General features: G+C 50.3%; 1 protein-coding gene and 1 long non-coding RNA gene across 11 annotated transcripts in view; both read right to left on the bottom strand.

Annotated features, from left to right (window-relative positions):
* The window catches only part of LOC123773700 (uncharacterized), a 510,416-nt gene that overhangs the window by 306,460 nt on the left and 197,046 nt on the right, over nucleotides 1-6,910 (bottom strand). The gene's annotated exons all lie outside the window — the stretch shown is intronic.
* Nucleotides 1-6,910, bottom strand: part of LOC138356388 (uncharacterized) — an 80,656-nt gene that overhangs the window by 581 nt on the left and 73,165 nt on the right. The gene's annotated exons all lie outside the window — the stretch shown is intronic.

Raw genomic sequence — 6,910 nt, 5'->3', positions numbered from 1 at the left:
GGTTGACAAATGGAATGCATTAGGAAGTGATGTGGTGGAGGCTGACTCCATACACAGTTTCAAGTGTAGATATGATAGAGCCCGATAGGCTCAGGAATCTGTACACCGGTTGATTGACGGTTGAGAGGCGGGACCAAAGAGCCAGAGCTCAACCCCCGCAAACACAACTAGGTGAGTACACACACACACACACACACACACACACACACACACACACACACACACACACACACACACACACACACACACACACACACCACACAACACACACACACACACACACACACACACACACACACACACCACACAACACACACTACACACACACACACACACACACACACACACACACACACACACACACACACACACACACACACACACACACACACACACCACACAACACACACTACACACACACACACACACACACACACACACACACACACACACACACACACACACACACACACACACCACACTACACACACACACACACCACACACACACACACACACACACACACACACACACCACACTACACACACACACACACACACACACACACACACACACACACACACACACCACACTACACACACACACACACCACACACACACACACACACACACACACACACACACACACACACACACACACACACACCACACAACACACACTACACACACACACACACACACACACACACACACACACACACACACACACACACACACACACACACACCACACTACACACACACACACACCACACACACACACACACACACACACACACACACACACACACACCACACTACACACACACACACACACCACACTACACACACACACACACCACACACACACACACACACACACACACACACACACCACACTACACACACACACACACCACACACACACACACACACACACACACACACACACACACACACACACACACACACACACCACACTACACACACACACACACCACACACACACACACACACACACACACACACACACACACACCACACTACACACACACACACACACACACACACACCACACACACACACACACACACACACACACACACACACACACACACACACACACACACCACACAACACACACTACACACACACACACACACACACACACCACACTACACACACACACACACCACACACACACACACACACACACACACACACACACACACACCACACTACACACACACACACACCACACACACACACACACACACACACACACACACACACACACACACACACACACACACCACACTACACACACACACACACCACACACACACACACACACACACACACACACACACACACACACACACACACACACACACACCACACAACACACTACACACACACACACACACACACACACACACACACACACACACACACACACACACACACCACACACTACACACACACACACACACACACACACACACACCACACTACACACACACACACACCACACACACACACACACACACACACACACACACACACACCACACTACACACACACACACACCACACACACACACACACACACACACACACACACACACACACACACACACACACACACACCACACTACACACACACACACACCACACACACACACACACACACACACACACACACACACACACACACACACACACACACACACACACCACACTACACACACACACACACACACACACACACACACACACACACACACACACACACACACACACACACACACACACCACACAACACACTACACACACACACAGGTGTGTGTGTGTGTGTGTGTAGTGTGGTGTGTGTGTGTGTGTGTGTGTGTGTGTGTGTGTGTGTGTGTGTGTGTGTGTGTGTGTGTGTGGTGTGTGTGTGTGTGTAGTGTGGTGTGTGTGTGTGTGTGTGTGTGTGTGTGTGTGTACATATACATATAAATAGGATAACGACAGCAGCGTACTCTACACTGGCGAAAATTAGAACTTCATTCAGAAACCTAAATGAGGAAGCTTTTAGGGCGCTTTACACTGCCTACGTGAGACCCGTCTTAGAGTATGCCGCGCCATCATGGAGCCCCCACCTGAAGAAACACATAAAGAAACTGGAGAAGGTTCAGAGGTTTGCGACGAGGCTTGTCCCAGAGCTACGAGGGATGGGATATGAAGAGCGGCTGAAGGAACTGAACCTTACGACACTAGAGAAAAGAAGGGAGAGAGGAGATATGATAGGGACATATAAAATACTCAGGGGAATTGACAAAGTGGAAATAGATCAAATGTTCACACGTAATAATAACAGAACGAGGGGACATGGGTGGAAACTGGAAACTCAGATGAGTCACAGAGATGTTAGGAAGTTTTCTTTTAGCGTGAGAGTAGTAGAAAAATGGAATGCACTTGGGGAACAGGTTGTGGAAGCAAATACTATTCATACTTTTAAAACTAGGTATGATAGGGAAATGGGACAGGAGTCATTGCTGTAAACAACCGATAGCTAGAAAGGCGGGATCCAAGAGTCAATGCTCGATCCTGCAAGCACATATAGGTGAGTACATATAGGTGAGTACACACACACACACACACACACACCACACAACACACACACACACACACACACACACACACACACACACACACACACACCACACAACACACACTACACACACACACACACACACACACACACACACACACACACACACACACACACACACACACACACACACACACACACCACACTACACACACACACACACCACACACACACACACACACACACACACACACACACACACCACACTACACACACACACACACCACACACACACACACACACACACACACACACACACACACACACACACACACACACACACACACACACACACACCACACTACACACACACACACACACCACACACACACACACACACACACACACACACACACACACACACACACACACACACACACACCACACTACACACACACACACACACACACACACACACACACACACACACACACACACACACACACCACACTACACACACACACACACACACACACACACACACACACACACACACACACACACACACCACACTACACACACACACACACACACACACACACACACACACACACACACCACACTACACACACACCACACACACACACACACACACACACACACACACACACACACACACACACACCACACTACACACACACACACACACACACACACACACACACACACACACACACAAAGAATGTAAAGAATCTTTGTGTAAAGAATCATTCAGAACTTTGTATACCATATATGTCAGGCCAATCCTGGAGTATGCAGCCCCAGCATGGAGTCCATATCTAGTCAAGGATAAGACTAAACTGGAAAAGGTTCAAAGGTTTGCCACCAGACTAGTACCCGAGCTGAGAGGTATGAGCTACGAGGAGAGACTACGGGAATTAAACCTCACTTCGCTGGAAGACAGAAGAGTTAGGGGGGACATGATCACCACATTCAAGATTCTGAAGGGGATTGATAGGGTAGATAAAGACAGTCTATTTAACACAAGGGGCACACGTACTAGGGGACACAGGTGGAAACTGAGTGCCCAAATGAGCCACAGAGATATTAGAAAGAACTTTTTTAGTGTCAGAGTGGTTGACAAATGGAATGCATTAGGAAGTGATGTGGTGGAGGCTAACTCCATACACAGTTTCAAGTGTAGATATGACAGAGCCCGATAGGCTCAGGAATCTGTACACCTGTTGATTGACGGTTGAGAGGCGGGACCAAAGAGCCAGAGCTCAACCCCCGCAAACACAACTAGGTGAGTACAACTAGGTGAGTACACACACACACACACCACACTACACACACACACACACACACACACACACACACACACACACACACACCACACTACACACACACCACACACACACACACACACACACACACACACACACACACACACACACACTCACACACACACACTCACACACACACACACACACACACACACACACACACACACACACACACACACACACACTCACACACACACAAACACACACACACACACACACACACACACACACACACACACACACACACACACACTCACACACACACAAACACACACACACACACACACACACACACACACACACACACACACACACTCACACACACACAAACACACACACACACACACACACACACACACACACACACACACACACACACACACACACACACCACACTACACACACACACACACACACACACACACACACACACACACACACACACACACACACACACACACACACACACACCACACTACACACACACACACACACACACACACACACACACACACACACACACACACACACACACACACACACACACACACACAATAAAATAAATACTCATCAAAATATTAACTCTGCTAATAATAAATCATAAAAAATGGGGAATTTTTTGTTTTAATTCTAAAATTAATTATTTTAGCGAGACTTCAAAACATATAATTATTAATATCTTTATGGAATATAACATTAGAAAATATTTGCATGGACAGGTGTGTATAGGTTTGTAGCACAGGTGTGTATAGGTTGGTAGCCCAGGTGTGTATAGGTTTGTAGCACAGGTGTGTATAGGTTTGTAGCACAGGTGTGTATAGGTTTGTAGCACAGGTGTGTATAGGTTTGTAGCACAGGTGTGTATAGGTTTGTAGCACAGGTGTGTATAGGTCGGTAGCACAGGTGTGTATAGGTTGGTAGAACAGGTGTGTATAGGTCGGTAGCACAGGTGTGTATAGGTTTGTAGAACAGGTGTGTATAGGTCGGTAGCACAGATGTGTACCGGGCGGAAAAGTTCTCAAGAAAGACGGTCTCGCTTCATGCAGGTGGGCGTTCAATCCCCGACCATCCACAAGTGATTAGGCACCATTCCTTTCCCTCCGTCCCATCCCAAATCCTTATCCTGACCCCTTCCCAGAGCTATATAGCCGTAATGGCTTGGCCCTTTCCCCTGATAGTTCCCTTCAACACCTGCCAATCACCTAACACCTGACATCTGACATCCCCCCCCCTTGAAGACCCTCCACCTCTTAACTGGCTGTCAGTCATTCCTTCTGCGACGCCTCGATAATTACCCCATTTAAGGAGGACCCGTGACCCCCCCTCCCCCCTCACAAGGCAGTGAGGGTGTTGGAGGGAGGTGGGGGAAGGTGCCCCTCCCCTTCCTCCTAGGAGAGGGGGGAGAGAAATGGGAGAGGGGGGAGCAGTGTGCACCCCCTACTCTATCCTGCAGGAATATACCACCGTGGCAGGGGCAGTATTGACCGTGGTGGGGGAACTGTCGGAGCGTAGGTCAACAGGCTTAATGTGGGGGGGCGTGGGTGTGGGGGGGGTGTGGGGGGTGTGGGGGGTGTGGGGGGGTGTGGGGGGGTGTGGGGGGGGTGTGGGGGGTGTGGGGGGGTGTGGGGGGGTGTGGGGGGGTGTGGGGGGGGTGTGGGGGGGGGTGTGGGGGGGGGGGGTGGGGGGGGGGGTGGGGGGGGGTGTGGGGGGGTGTGGGGGTGTGTGGGGGGGGTGGGGGTGGGGGGGGTGTGGGGGGGGTGGGGTGTGGGGGGGGTGGGGGGTGGGGTGTGGGGGGGTGGGGGGTGGGGTGGTGGGGGGTGGGGGGGGGGGTGGGGGGGGCGGCCGTGGGAGGGGTGGAGTGGGGGGGGGGGGGCGGGGGTTAGTGTGGGCGGAGAGGTAATTGGCAGCGTTCGTGTGTGTCAAACTTAAGATTTATTCTGCGGCATAGTCCCAGTACACAGTCCCAGTACATAGTCCCAGTACACAGTCCCAGTACACAGTCCCAGGACACAGTCCCAGGACACAGTCCCAGTACACACCCCCAGTACACAATCCCAGTACACACCATCAAGGCAGCTATGTTAACAGTCACTAAACAGTTCAAGACACCGATACACCACAAGCTTGTCTATAACCACAACAACAACCTTGAGTTGAGACGTTTCCAACCTCCTAAATGGATTAATAACTTCACACAACGCCGCCATGATTGACAAAAGATGCACAGGCTTCGTTGGGCAACAGCTCGGGTGAATCCAGGACGAGGGCCTCTTGGCGGAGCCCACTTTATGCTAGCCAACAGAGACTATACCTGTTGTCTCTGTTCCTACGGTACAAATACGGTTCCTACGGTACCGTATTTGTACCGTAGGAACGAGTGTGGTACGGAGGTACCGTGCAGGGAGCACCGTGGTACGCGCACGGTACTGTGAGCAGACCGTTCAGAATATGACGTATTGGTGACAGATAAAACCGTCGGGATACTGACGTTTATTAGCTGGCGCGATACTTAAGTTGTATTTTTTTTAAGGTATGTCAGATTGAGAGATGAATTTGGTCTGTATCAGTGACGGGGCTATGAGTGTACCTGGGTGTACCTGTGTGTATCTGGGTGTACCTGAGTGTACCTGAGTGTACCTGGGTGTACCTGTGTGTATCTGGGTGTACCTGTGTGTACCTGGGTGTACCTGGGTGTACCTGAGTGTAGCTAGGTGTAGCTGGGTGTACCTGAGTGTATCTGTGTGTACCTGAGTGTACCTGGGTGTACCTGTGTGTATCTGGGTGTACCTGTGTGTACCTGGGTGTACCTGTGTGTATCTGGGTGTACCCGAGTGTACCTGGGTGTACCTGAGTGTAGCTAGGTGTAGCTGGGTGTACCTGAGTGTATCTGTGTGTACCTGAGTGTACCTGGGTGTACCTGTGTGTACCTGAGTGTACCTGAGTGTACCTGGGTGTACCTGTGTGTATCTG

This window comes from Procambarus clarkii, chromosome 72 (genome assembly GCF_040958095.1).
Source record: "Procambarus clarkii isolate CNS0578487 chromosome 72, FALCON_Pclarkii_2.0, whole genome shotgun sequence".
In the NCBI taxonomy this organism is placed as follows: Eukaryota; Metazoa; Arthropoda; class Malacostraca; order Decapoda; family Cambaridae; genus Procambarus; species Procambarus clarkii.
This window is presented reverse-complemented; position numbering and strand designations above follow the sequence as displayed.